This window comes from Zalophus californianus, chromosome 11 (assembly GCF_009762305.2).
Source record: "Zalophus californianus isolate mZalCal1 chromosome 11, mZalCal1.pri.v2, whole genome shotgun sequence".
Classification (NCBI taxonomy): domain Eukaryota; kingdom Metazoa; phylum Chordata; class Mammalia; order Carnivora; family Otariidae; genus Zalophus; species Zalophus californianus.
The window spans coordinates 103,023,595-103,038,850 of NC_045605.1; the positions used below are offsets into that span (position 1 = coordinate 103,023,595).

Below are 15,256 nucleotides of genomic sequence, written 5' to 3' on the forward strand. Positions count from 1 at the left end.
ACCCGAGCACTCCCACCGGGGTCATTTTTAAAGGTACATTTTAAAAAGTACTCCTGGGAGGTATTGGCCATTAGTACCCGAGTATGAACTGCTTTCCCAGACTTGTCAGATTTTTAGAGATGGAAGAGAACTCAAACACCACTTTGTCCAAGCAGCACATTCTTGCAGACCAGAGGCCCGAGTCCCAGAGAGGTGGAATGGTTTGTCCACGGTGAGGAGCAAAGCCAGAGCCGTGAGGCGGTTTTCCTTGGTCCGTGGTAGGCACACATCTTCCGTGAAGGGCCAGATAGCAGATACTCCAGGCTTGGCTGGCCATATGGTGCGTGTCACAACCACTTGGTTCTTCCAGAGTGCTGGGAAAACAGCCAGAGACAAGACGTAAATGAATGAGGTTGGCGGTACTCCAGTCAGACTCTATTTATGGGCACGGAAATTTGAATTTCATACCTTTTTTATGTGTCACAAAATACTCTTCCTTGTACTTATTTTATTTAAAAATGTGAGAACCATTCTTAATTTGCAGGCCACCTGCGACCAAGCGCCGGGCCTGATGGCCCAAGGATGAGAGTTGGCTTGCCCAAGGATGAGAGTTGGCTTGCCCAAGGATGAGAGTTGGCTTGCCCCTTGTCTAGGGAAGGGTTTCAAGAAAGTTACATCAGATGCCCTCGCACCTTCTTTGCTTGTTTTCTAAAATGTTGCATCAAGAGTCTGGTGAAGCAGGATGTGATTCGCATTTCTTACTCAGTGTCCTATTTTAAATACCGACATTTTAAAAGAACACTGTGACCGTCATGCTTTTAAGTGAACTTAGTGGAATAGAACTTTGATACCCACCATCATCCTTCTCTCCTTCCAAATATTTTTATTGCGGTAAAATACATACAACACAAAATTTACCATCTGAACCAGGTTTAAGTGTACAGTTCGGTGCATTAAATATGAATCATACATTCATACACGCCCCAGGGGAGGCAAATTTTTACCTCTACCCTGTAGAAGTATTCATTCGTACGTGCCACCATCCATAACCATAGCCTGTTTCTTCTTGTAACACTGAAATTCCGTCCCCATTAAACACGCACTCCCCTCCCCCCAACCCCAGCCACTGGCAGCCCCCATTCAACTCTCTGTCTCTACAATTTCGACCCCTCTAAGTACCTCACACGAGTAGAAGATGCAGGATTTAATTTCTTGCGACTGGCGCATTTCCCTTAGCATAATGTCCTCCAGGTCCATCCACGTAGCAGGTGTCAGAAATCCCTTCCTTTGTACTCAGCCTTTGAGGCTGAATCATATGGAAGTATATGCCACATTTTGCTTATCCACTCACATCTGTCAAAGGGTTGCTTCTACATTTTCCCTGCGGTGAACAGTGCTGCCAGGAACAGGGGTATTGGAGGGGTGGCAAAATATGCCACCCCAAGATACACCACTCTGGCATAAGGATTATGTTGAATGAAAGACACTTGGAAAAGAGCAAATACAGGAAAAACACTCTGACCTTCTTTCTTTTTCTTAAAAGCAGGAGATGAAATCCCCATATGAAAAATGTCTTCCTTAACATACCAGAAGCAAGGTAGCATTCTTATCATCAAGGACCAGAAGTTGAGACAGAGAAAATTCTGTACGCACAGGCTTTGCTATAATCATTCTTATCTCCCTTTAGCCTCTCCTATGTTTGTTTCCCCACAATCGCCCCCCCCCCCTTTGCTCAACCTGCTATAGAAGCACTCAGGTTTCACCATGTCTTTGGGGCTTCACAAGGGCTCCCGGGCATGTAACACTTTCATAAATGTGGTGCTTTTCTCCTTTTAACTAATTCATTTTATGTCAGTTTGTCAGGCACACTCAGAAACCTAAGACAGGGGAGGTAAAAATTTGCCTCCCCTGGGGCGCATGGCTGGTTCAGGCTTGATCTCGGGTTGTAGGTTCAAGCCCCACGTTGGGTGTAGGGATTACTTAAAAATAAAATCTTAAAAAAAAATTTGCCTCCTGCAGAGTGTACAACCATTTAAAAATACAGTTGGCCCTTGAACAACATGGGGGTTAGGGGTGCCAACCTCCCCTCCCTGCCCACTCACAGTCAAAACTCCGCATTTGACTTTGGACTCCCCCCAAATTTTACTACCAGTAGCCTACTGTTGACCAGAAGCTCCACCAATAACATAAACAGCCAATCCACACATATTTCATGGGTTATATGTATTATATACTGTATTCTTGCAATCAAGTAAGCTAGAAAAAAGAAAATATTACTAAGAAAATCGTAAGAAAGAGAAAATACATTCACAGTACTATACGTGTATGGATAGGAAAAAATCCGTATGTAAGTGGATGCACTCAGTCCAAACCCGTGTTGTGCAAGAGTCAGTTGTAAATGAGGACGCTCTTCTTCACCAGGTAGTATTACCACATTGTTCCTTTCCTTCCCTGAACACTTATTCTACTCCTTCCATATAATGTTATCCTCATATATTTTCCTACTTTCATCCTATTGTGTTTTGAAACAAAAATATATCTACATTAAAATATTAAAACTTTACCATTTCCTATGGTGAGAAGGTTCTGGTAAAATTTCCCCCCTCGACCACAATTGTCATTACAATTATTCTTAGCGCACAAATAGAAATAACATGGGTGTTACCATTTTGATAAATGATTATTAGCTACAAAAGGCTACGTTTTATGGGAAATGTATCTCTCTCTGAATCAGGCGGTAGGATCTTTCCCCCCCTCATGTAGTTAATGTATCCGTGGATGGATATTATTTGTTGCTAAAACAACATAGGTACAAGCATCCTGTTTTTCATTTTTATGGACGCGCGCAGACTGGCCAGTGACACTGGAAGGGACTTTTTTTTATAGTGATGCCACTTAATTTTTTCAACTGTGTCCAATTTAGAGGCTAAACTCCACAAAGTAATCTAGCATCAAATTACTTCTTGATTCAAGATTCTGTTGAAGATAAAAACCAGAACTCATCCCACTTGCAAAATGATTTGTTCTCTTGGAGTCATTTAATTCCTTGTCACCAGGGCCGACACTTCAAATCGTCCCCTTGTGGGTGCCTCAGTAGTTTGTAAGGGGGCGGGTTAGGCCTGCGCAGTTTTAGTAAGGGGAAGAGGGAAAATTATGAAAGTGCACAAAAGGACGTGGTCTGGGAAGAGTACAGAGGTCGCTGGAAAGAGAGTCCCCGAGGACCCCCGGAGCCCCTTCCCATCTGAAGACCAGCAGCCTGGGGCAAAGATGAAGAAAGGCAGAAGTGCCAAGAATTTCAGAAACCCTCGGCATGAACTTTCCAGTCCAAGCCCCTGCACTAGGGGATTGACCAAGCTCACACGGCTCCTCGCAGCCTATGGCCACATCCCTGGGGTGACCCAGCCTCCTTGAACTCCCGTCTGCAAAAGCTCGAGGTGGCCAGAAGGATTTACCATTTGTTCCAGAAAACACCCGAGGGTGGCTCCCTTTCCACGGAGCGTTTATTGAAGGGAAAAAAAAACAAAAACAAAAACACTTAAAATTGTAAATCTTTCCTCTGTCCCTCTGAGCTGTACATGCATCTCCTTCCACCCAGGGGTGTCTCAAGGACCGGAGAGCCATTCCTTTGAATGCAATTGTCAGGAAGGACGGGACCTCTGCCTTCCTGTCTCAAGGTAGAATCCGAACTTTGAGGAATGCCACTTAGCAGACACTGGGTGACCCGATCACTTTGACATTCACCAACCTCTCACCTGCTTTTTGTCATTTTCACTTCCTGACTCTGCTCCAGCCCCTGCACCCCGAGCTGCCTCTCCCAACACCCCCATCCCCTCTTCAGATGACCCGGTCGCCCTGTGTGAAAGGCAGTTGACCAGACTGTCCTTGAGGTGCAGGAAGAGCACATCCCCTCCCTGCAGCTAAACTACCGATCTCCAGTGCTCTTCCCCGGGGAGCCTCTCAGGCGCGCAAGGCCCTCACTGACACTGGACGCGGATCGGCCTGTCCAGCCAAGAGAAAGCAGTGGGCTTGGCTGGGCAGCTGCCCTCGCCCCCCGGAGGCCCGCCTCCTCCCGGGGCCTCTCCTCTGTTAGCAGAGGAGTGATTTGCCGGTCCTCTGGGAAGCCCGGGGCAGACTCCTTCAGAGAGAACACACCGCAGTCCTTCCAAGCCTAGAAAAGGGACTCCTGTCTGGAGGGGGAGAGACGGGACCCTCACATTTGGGGCCTGGAAGAAACCCTAAAGACCATGAAAGATCGTCTAGTGCCAAGGTCGCATTGTGTAGTGAAAGTGGAAGCTGAGGGCACCAGGTGACGTTCCTGAGGCCGAAGAGCTAGTCAGAGGCCACCATGCTCTTCCAACAACCCTGACGCTTGTAAACGGTGCTACGTGGCCTGACACATGACATGTGCCAAATAAATGTTTGCCTAACTGACAGAGGGCGGCTCCAAGTCCCTCACACGGCACACAGCAGTGAACCTCGGCCCACTCCGAAGCCAGCAGTGGGAGGCCCGAGAGACTGTTCTGGGCGTGGAAAGCCAACATCAAGCTGTATATGGTAAAAATGTAAGTTGACACTTCTCTTCTTTTGAAATGTGGCAGGGTCCCTCCCCTGTAAGAATATTAGGCTATCCTCTCATGGTAGATTCTGGAAATCCTGAGGCTCGGTACACTTCCTAGGGCATGGCTAGTGATGACCCTACTCACAGGGCCACGGGCTGCTTGACCCTGAGGGGCCCCAGTTGCACGATGTCTAGCCTTGTGGCCCTCCCTCGCGGCCTCTGGAGGGACAGGCATAATCCGGGTGCAAGGGGTCAGGTGCCACAGTCCCCTGGAGGGGGAGCGGTGGCAGAAGCCTCTGAGCTAAAGTTAATTATAGAGACCTACCCAGTCTATTTAAAGCTCAAGAGAAAAAGAAAGCGGGAAGGGAAATATGAAAGGCAAACAATCTTTAGGCACATCAGAGATGGTGCCTTGGCGGGGAGGGGCCCAGGCTGCTGGGAAAGGGCCTAGAAATTTCTGTGCACAGAGCCCCGTACAGTGGGGGTGGGTGCTGGTACCGGTGAAAAACAGAAAACATCTTAAACACTATCAAAAGGAGACTGCTTACTTATTTACAGCACACAGCCCACTGTGGAATGTTCTCTGGAGAACGATATACAGCTGGATTTGCTGGTTTAGAGAGAAGACCTCAGCATATTTTTGAGGGAAAAAATAAATTTAAAAACAGCATTTGGAGTGAGATACCATTTATGTAAAGTGGTATCACACACACACACACACACACACACACACACACACACACAGAAGTATCTGAAAAGTCAAGAAACAGAAGCAGGGTCAGCATCATGGGTGTAGGACCTGTTCAGGGCCCCACACTCAGAAAGACTCTGTGCATGGTTTAATGCTCTACCAGCTTCGTAATTCTTAATTATGCAGTTGGCTCTGCATAGAAAACACTTAAAAAAAAATCAACTGGGGCGCCTGGGTGGCTCAGTCAGTGAAGCATCCGACTCAATCTCAGCTCAGATCTTGATATCCGGGGGGTGAGTTCAAGCCTTGTGTTGGGATTTAAAAAAAAAAAATCAGGGGCACCTGGGTGGCTCAGTCGGTTAAGTGTCTGACTGTTGGACACTTGGTTTCAGGTCAGGTCATGATCTCACGGTCCTGGGACCGAGCCCGGCATCGGGTTCTGAGCTCCGTGTGGAGTCGGCTTCGGATTCTTTCTCCCTCTCCCTCCCCCTCTGCCCCTCCTCGCGCTCTCTCTCTCTCTAAAATAAATAAATAAAATCTTTTTTTAAAAAATCAACTTTGCAGAGGCATAATTTACATACAACAAAGTGCATCTATTTTAAGTGGACAGTTGAACCAATGTTCACAACCGTGTCTATCCGTGTCAACACCACCACAATCAAGACAGAGAACATCTCCATCACCCCCAGAAAGTTCCCTCCTGCTCCATCCCGTCACACTCCCCCATCCCAGCCCCAGGCAACCATGGACGGGCTTTCTGGCACTCTAGCTGACTTTGTCCTTTCCAGACTTCTACAAAAACAGAATTGTGCAGTATGCACTCCAGCTCTGCCTTCCTCCCCCGGTGCCCTGTTCTGAGGTTCATCGTGCAGTTGTATTATCATTGTTTGTGCTTTCTTATCGCTGTGATGATATATGGATATACCACAGTTTGTCCCTGTGGATGGGTATCTGGGAAGTTTCCAGTTTGGAGCTATTATGAGCATTGTTGCTGTGAACAATTTGTGCATAAGCTGTGTCTGGACATACGCTTTCATTTCTCTCGGGTAAATACCTACAAGTGGAATTATCATGTTGTATGGTACAAGATGCATGTTTAACCGTACAAGACACGGTCAAACTGTTTTCCAAAGCCGTTGTACCGTGTTTATATTTCCACCCGCTAAACTCATTTTTAAACAGCACGTTAAAATCTCAACACCGTGCACGATGTTTTTCTTCATCCTCCAGTGCAACAGAGTTTCCAGAAAGTCTAGAAATTCACGTGAAATGGCAATTATTTATTGCACTTTTTTTTCAGATTAACAATTGGACGCATTGCTTCAAATTTAGAGGTCTTTCACGTGAAACAGTAACTAGAGGTTGAAGAAAACAGATTGGAAATGTAACTAACATTGCTTTAAAATAAGCTTATACTGTTTCCTGAGATTTTGAACACCCCGAGCGTGCAAAAATGACTCGGCGGGTTGCGTGGGGGGGAGGTCACCTGGACGTTTTTAGGCTGTGGTTTACTTCCTGGCCATGAGAGCTACACTTATTTTGTAGAAAATTCACAAAATATACAAAAGAATAAAAGTATGGCTCAAAATCCTAATCATCAACTTGTTAGAATTCCTTCCTGTGTGTTTTGCTAGACGGCTGTGTGTTTCATGATGCTGACTGGATTTTGTTAACTTCCTAACATAGCTCCTCTTTTACAAAAGCATTACTTCCTCCTAGCAAAAATTCAAAAATATAATTTTGGTTTTAAAATAGAAATAAGAGGGCTTCCTCAAAGTCAACAAGCTGCTGTGCATTTTGTCAAAATTTGCCGCTTCTGGTCAGCCCTTTCCATACTTACACGTATAGGAACACTGTCCTTTTAAACACATATAATTTAAAAATGCAGAGGATTTTACATCCTACATTTTTTCACCTAATATATCACTAAAATTCCCTAGAAAACAAGGTTTTTAATGTACGCTTAGTAGTCCATGTATAAATGCACCTTAATTTATTCAACTATTATTCAAATGTTGAACACTTTGGATGAGACTCTTTCTCTTTTTTTGGTAAAGATTTTACTTATTTATTTATTTGAGAGCGAAAGCACAAGCTGGGGGGGTACAGGCAAAGGGAGAAGGAGAAGCACACTCCCAGCTGAGCAGGGAGCCTGATGCGGGGCTCAATCCCAGGACCCTGGGATCATGACCTGAGCCGAAGGCAGACGCTTAACCGACTAAGCCACCCAAGCCACCCCTTCACTGTTGACTTAACTTGCATGTTCATGATTATTAGAGAGGTAGGGGTTTTTAAGTACACTTATTGACCAAGCCTATCTTTCAATTTGCAAATTGCTATCATGTTCACTGGTTTTTCCATTAAGGTGTTATCTTTTTCTTATGGAAATATAAAAGTATATAATATATTTGTGAATACCCAGCATTTATAACAGTGCCTTAAACATCACGGCACTCAATAAATATTAAGGGAATGAATAAATCCTAGGGATGTTCATCCTTTTTCCTCCATGTTGCAAATATGTGCTCTTAGTTATCAAACGCCTTAAATTTTTGCTCATGATGCTTTTTGGCTGTATACTTTGTTTACATTACCCTTTTTATTTTGAAATACATTGACAGTTGCCAGAATCGAGTTCCTGTGGGCTCTTCATAAGGCTCTCCCCATTAATAGCCTCAGGCATCACCAGGATACATTGTAAACAGTAGGAAAACATGGGTGCAATATTACTTTTTAAAAAGATTTATTATTTATTTTGAGAGAGAGCAGGGGGAGGGACAGAGGGAGAAGGAGAGAATCTCAAGCAGACTCCCCGTTGAGTGTGGAGCCTGACATGGGGCTCAATTCCACAGCGCCGAGATCAGGAACCAAGCCAAAACCAAGAGTCTGACACTCAACCGACTGAGCCACCCAGATGTCTATATTATTAACTTCAATACAGTGTATAACAATTTTTTATTATCATTGCACACCACTTTCTAGTACAATGTCTGACACATAATTAGCTCTACATCAATATTTTTAAATATTGATTGAGACTATATGGAGCAATCCTATTTTAATCAAAAGTTCTTCATCTATGAAAGTATAAGACTGGGGGGCACCTGGGTGGCTCAGATGGTTAAGCATCTGCCTTCGGCTCAGGTCATGATCCCAGGGTCCTGGGATCGAGCCCCATGTCTGGCTCCTGGCTCAGCGGGGAGCCTGCCTCTCCCTCTGCCTCTCCCCCTGCTCGCGCTCTCTCTCTCTCTCTCTCTGTATCTCTGTTTCTCGAATGAATAAATAAAATATTAAAAAAAAAAAGAAAGTATAAGACGGGGGCGCCTGGGTGGCTCAGTCGCTAAGCGTCTGCCTTCGGCTCAGGTCATGATCCCAGGGTTCTGGGATCGAGCCCTGCATCAGGCTCCCTGCTCAGCAGGAAGCCTGCTTCTCCCTCTCCCACTCCCCCTGCTCGCGCTCCCTCTCTCTGTCAAATAAATATATAAATAAAATCTTTAAAAAAAAAAGAAAGTTTAAGACTGTTGTACAGAATGCCTCCACCTACTATTTTTCTTTTTTTGATTCTCTTTGCCGGTTTCACCCCACCCCCACCCTCACCCTACCCCACCCCCTCCTTTGGCAACGGCCAACCTGTTCTCTGTATTTATGGTCTTAGTTTTTTTTCTCTCTTTTATTTTTTTTAAGATTCCGCTTATAAGTGAGATCATACAGTATTTGTCTTTTTCTGCCTGACTCATTTCACTTAGCATAATGCCCTCGAGGTCCATCCATGTTGTCACAGATGGCCAGATTTCATTCTTTTCTATGGCCAAATAATATGCCCCTGCATATATGTAATGGCACTGCATATATATAATAATATGCCACTGTACATATATAATATAATATATATTATAATAATATATATTATATATATTATTGGCATATATTATATAATATATATTATCTAATATATAATATAATTCCACTGTATATATATATATGCACATATATAATATAGTATAATGCCACTATAATACTATACCACTGTATATATATATATTATATATAATATAATGTGTTATATATAATACATATAATATATAAAATATAATGCCACTGCATATATATAATAATATGCCACTCTGTGTGTGTGTGTATGTGTGTATATATATATATATATACACACATACACACACACCACCATTTCTGTGTCTGTTCATCCACTGATGACACTTAGATTGTTCCCACATCTTGGCTATTATAAATAATCCTGTAATGAACATGGGGTTCAAGTGTCTTACAATGTATAGTATTTTCATTTTCTCTGGATATATACCCAAAAGTGTGATTGCTGGGCCACAGGGTACTTCTATCGTTAATTTTTTGAGGAACTCCATACTGGTCTCCACAAGGGCTGCATCAGTTTGCATTCCCATTATATGTTGCAGGTATGTGCTTAGGTATTCAATAGCTTACATTTTTGCTCGTGATGCTTATTTCCTTACAGAACTTTAAAATCTACTTCCGTTTTCCTTTTATGTTTTTATTTTCATTATTGGGTGTTTAGTAAGTCTTTTCTTCATCCTTCCATCAGATAAACAGAGGTCTGTATTAGCCTCTACTTCTGTTTTCATAAAACACTAGAATTTTAATAGCTGGGAAGGCAAGCTTTCTTTTACCACTCCCATTTTTCAAAAATGTCCTGATAATTCTCATCAGTCTATCCTTTAGGTGAACCTGAAATTACTTAAATCCACCCTCCAGCCCACGACACACACATCAATACCATTTGGATTTGGGGAGAACGGCCTTTAACCTCTAAGTTATGATATTTGGTCTTTCCATCCACTATTTCAGGATGCCTTTGTACCAATCCTCCCTTCACGCCCTTTGGCCATCTGTCGGCTTGAACTGGAAGAGATGTGAGAGGTCATGAAGCCAACCGTACGTACACCCACGGCACCCCCGGAGCTCTGCACCAGCCTCCCAATTTTCCACCTGACATACCTCGAACAGCTTCAAGATGACAGATTCATTTAGCAAATATTTTGAAAAGACAGTCGCCACGTTGGAATGTAAATTGATAGACTGCTTTTTAAAGCAATTGGAAAATATTTGCTGAGGTTAGCAATGCTGATCAGGAGACCCACGTTTAGGAACTGCTAAGAACACAGTGTGGATGAACATCTATGCACAAGCATGTCCTTTAGCATCTGTAGCACAAGGGAAAACTAGAAATAGGTGCCCAGCATCTAGGAAAACCATTCAGTCAATTCTGAAATGTGGATCGGATAGAATTTTAGGCCATTTTCAGAAGTGACTCTTTTTTATAAATTCCAGCAAACAATGATGGTCAGGCTGGATGGGATTCTTTTTCCTTTCTATGTTAAAAAAAAAAAAAGTTTTCCATTATGAATACTTATTTCTTTGATGGTTTTTAAAACCTATTTTAAATGAGCCATTACCGGTTTTCAAAATTAATACACTTTTTTTTAAACTTTTTCTTTCTTTTTTTTAATTTTTAAAAGATTTTATATATTTATTTGACAGAGAGAGATAGCGAGAGGGGGAACACAAGCAGGGTGAGTGGGTGAGGGAGTGGGAGAGGGAGAAGCAGGCCTCCCGCTGAGCAGGGAGCCCGATGCGGGGCTCGATCCCAGGACGCTGGGACCATGACCTGAGCCGAAGGCAGATGCTTAACGACTGAGCCACCCAGGCACCCCAAAATTAATACACTTTTATTATAACAAATCCATAGTCATTGGAAGAAAACAGGCTAAATGCTGCTCTTCTGCTGTATAGAAGAAAATTTAAATAATCTAAAATCCTACCACCTGGAGAGACTCACCTCTAACATTTTGTTGTACAATAACGACACAGATGATAAATGGATAGATGATAGATAGATGATATTACACACACACACACAAATGCTGTTTTGCAAATTGCTTCTTTCATTCATGAATATGTCATGGACATCCTTCCATATCAATAAAAGCCAATCGACTTCATTCTTTTTTAATGGTCTGCATTATAGTATTTCCACCCACACATCTTGTGGGTGGATGGACCATTATTTATTTAACTAATCCCCTATTGATGCACACTGAGGTTGTTTGCAATATTTCACTCGGTAATTAATGTTATCAGTAAGTGAGCCGGGCAGGGAGTCAGCCTCCCAGCTAGCTGTCATATCTACTGTTAATTCACTATTCCCATCACGTCCTCAGTTTCCTCCTTTGTAAGAGGAGGACGTGGAGGGCGTCACGTGAACGCTGAGGTGCCTGCAGCTGCAGCACTCCCTGATTTCTTGAGGTGGCAGTTGATTTTTCAAGAACATGAAGTGCTCAGTGCAATTCAGAGTAAATGGCACAGCTAAAAATAGTGTTTCTCTGTCAAATGACACTGTGAAGGCCCCAGATCCCTGCCAGGCTTGCTTCCTGATATGGAGGGTGGCTGGAAAGTGACTTCCAATGCCATCTTGGGCCATAAACACCTGGGAAGGCAGCTCTGTCTTCAACCAGGCTAGCAGCCCTGGGAGCGGTGCAGAGGCGACGCGGTCCCCCGCCGCCCACCCAGTCACCGACACACCACACTCCGTCCTGCCCTTCTTCCCCACGTCTTTCCTCAAGCCTCAAAAAGGCACGCACGAGGATGCCTTGAGTTCTGTGTTTGCTCTGCCGCAAATCTCCCAACGATCCCCCTACTAGCAACAATGCAGTCGCTGCAGATGCCCCGAAACAGGCCTCTTCTCTGCAAAGAGCTTTTGATGCTGTGTAGCAAGCACGAGAGTGGCCTTCCACTGAGCGAAATGGCACTGACCCAACGGCAACCACAATACAACCGAACTGAGCACCTACTACGCGTTAGAGGACTGTTCTAAGCACATACCACCTTATTTCTGAGGCCTGGGCAGTTCCTGGGGCACTTAGGGAAAACCCTCGTCAAGAATCCCAGCTTCATCGGGCTCCCTGCTCGGCGGGAAGCCTGCTTCTTCCTCTCCCGCTCCCCCTGCTTGTGTTCCCTCTCTCACCGTCTCTCTCTGTCAAATAAATAAATAAAATCTTACCAAAAAAAAAAAAAAAAAAAAAGGAATCCCAGCTTCAGGAGCACCAGGGTGGCTCAGTCGGTTGGGCGTCCAACTCTTGATTTGGGCTCAGGTCAGGATCTCAGAGTCATGAGATCGAATCCCATGCTGGGCTCCACACTCAACAGGAAGTCTGCTTACGATTCTCTCTCTCGCCCTCTGCCCTTCCCCCACCCTCTCAAATAAATAAATAAATAAATCTTTAAATTAAGAAAGAATCCCAGCTTTACACAGTGTCTCTGACGCTAGAAACCAGGCTTAGAAAGACCCAATCCTCTGTCTAACATGTAAATCTTTGTTGCGACCATAATTAAGGCCTCTTCCACAGGAATTAATTTGCTTTGGTCCCTAAAGAATTGCTTTCACTGAATTGTGCTTTGGGGCAACTTTTAGGCATTGAGGGATTTCATAAGAAAAAGCTCCCTGAAACTTGCTGTTGATCACTCATATTGGTGACGAGAATGTCTCTCAAGACAGAAGAGAGCATCTTCAGGCCCCTGGGTTTAGCTCTTTGCTTTGGCCACTGGGTAACTCAGAAACAAACCAGGGCTTCACCACCTATCACGTGGACAGACCCTTTGGCACCAGGCACCACGTGGACAACCTTCCCCCAAAATTCATCTTATAGTCTATCCTTATTTTCCTATCATGCAGATTCTTCTAATTCTTTAATCTGTTTCCTTTTATCCACTGCTGCCTCAGATCCTTGGCGGAACGAGAAGGGAAGTAACTGGATGTCGGAAGGGGCCGAGGGCTGGTCCCCGGACTCCTAGCCCCTTCCCCACATCCGATGACTGGGTCACCTGAGGAGGAAGAGGAGTTACCTTGATCAGTCACAGGCGGATCTGAGTCACCTCTAGTCCCTAACGTCAGAAGAAAGTGCATCAGTGGCCTCTTCCCACATCTTCAACTATCAAAACAGACCTATTTTCCTCACCCACCAGGTAAAGCAACAAAGTCGGGAAATTAAAATTGCCCTTGAAACCCACCCCCACCCCCCGCCCCCCGGGAATCCAGAACTCTACGTTAGCGGCCTACCTGGTTCTAAGGTGACTGAGAAAAAGTCTCGGTTAAAAACACAAAGCAAAAGCAACAAAACCTTTCACCCCCTAAAGCTCCCAGGCTGTTGCAGAGACACAAGCAAGAAATTCACCTCAGGTGCCCCTCTGCTCCCCACCTCCACCTCCAGGCCGGGGAGCGGGGGCGGGGGGCAGGGGGGCGCTCCTTACTTGGAACCCAAGCCACTGCCGGATCTTAAAATGCCAGCAGGGTTTGAAGTGACATCACAGAAAGCTACCTGCCTGGCTGGTTGCAACCTTTCCTTTGTAACTAAATATCAAAGCTGTCCTGAAGACCTGGCCTTGGCCAAGAGAGATGGTAAGCTCTCCACACTGCAGGGTCTACCGGGGCTCCAAATGAAGAGAAACCCCATACCCAGCCAAGCATTACGAAACAAAGCTCCTCCAGAAAGGCTCCTGAATCTACCCCCTGTACCCGGCAGACCAAGCCTTGGCTCATTGCACTGACGTTGCCGCCGTTGCAGCTCTGACCTTGAGCCATTACTCGGCCTGACTTCTTATCCTGGACCGTAGGTAATCGTGGCACCCCTTTGCACGACTAACTGGCTGTTGACTTCCCCTCACTGTCGGCTTCCTCATCTCCCCAGGAGGAGGTGATTCGAAGTGAGCCAAGGCGGGAGAGGCGCTCCAAACAGCACACGCCCACTGCGAACGATGATACAGTTATGATCCTCGTCACCATCAAATGAGTGTGACAGCGCGGCCATCTCTGCGGGTGCTCGCGGCTCAGCGCCAGCAGACACTATGTGCTCAGTAAATCCCAGCTGCTGGTGCTCTGGGCTTACTACTGCTTCTAAGTTTTCAAAGCCCTTGACACCTGTGTTTCACACACGCAGTTATCACAGCCTGTTCACCACACGGGTTTCACCCCTGGGGTAAGACGATGCTTTGCTTTTCTACTCTTTTTCATTTGATCACGAAACATTTCATTGGATTTTCTCTGCTGTCCTTTTCAAAATGAACTGACCGAGGCTCCTCCAGGTTCTACCACCGGGGGGGGGGGGGGTGGAGACAGCCATGGGCAGGAGTCCAGAGCAGAGAGAGGCCACCCGGAGCCCGTTCTGTGTCCCCCACAGGCCACTGGGCCCTGAGCCGGGCCCCGTTGGTCCTGCTCCATGTGACTTTGTTTCCCCACATGGCCTCACTTGGTTCTGCCTTGTGTCACATCCTGTCACATCCCAGAACCTCCCTGGGGTGCACTACCACCTCCCTGCGGGCCCTTTGTTTTTGTTTTAAGATTTTATAGATTTATTTATTTTAGAGACAGAGAGCACAAGTGGGGGGAAGAGCAGAGGAAGAGGGACAAATAGACTCCCCACTGAGCGTGGAGCCCGACATGGGGCTCGATCTCATGACCCTGAGATCATGACTTGAGCTGAAATCAAGAGTCAGATGCTTCACTACTGAGCCACCCAGACGCCCCCCAGCCAGTCATTTTCAATGGCTGCTCAATTTGAGTGGCTTTTTGGGTCTTCCCTTAGTCACATGTGGGGTGGCACATTGGTTTCCTATCCAGGAGTCAAGTCCACGGTGGACATTTGAACACACAGATCTCTCTTCCTTAGATTGTTTCCTTAAAGTTAACACGTTTAAAACAAGAAATGTAACCACATGTATCCTGATTTAAATGTAAGATATAGTTAAGGGAATTCTACTCCTGAAGCCAACATTGCACTGTATGTTAACCAAGTACAATTTAAATAAAAATTTGAAATACAGTTAAGGGAGATCGGAGCACGCCACCCCAAAGTAGGCCACTTCGGTGTAAGGATTGTTTTGAACTGAAAGCAATTCACCCTCCGCCCTCCACTTTTCCATTGGAAAGCAGGGCATACATTTCCTGTTGCAAAGGTAATACAAATTCTCACTGGTAAAGGTGT

General features: G+C 45.1%; 1 long non-coding RNA gene across 1 annotated transcript; it reads left to right on the forward strand.

The window, feature by feature from the left end:
- Nucleotides 1-4,300: 4,300 nt before the first annotated feature.
- On the forward strand, nt 4,301-14,356 carry LOC113914645. Its single transcript, XR_003517494.1, has 4 exons — nt 4,301-4,541; nt 10,068-10,154; nt 13,000-13,241; nt 13,964-14,356. It is a non-coding gene; the product is annotated as an uncharacterized LOC113914645 (long non-coding RNA).
- Nucleotides 14,357-15,256: the final 900 nt, after the last annotated feature.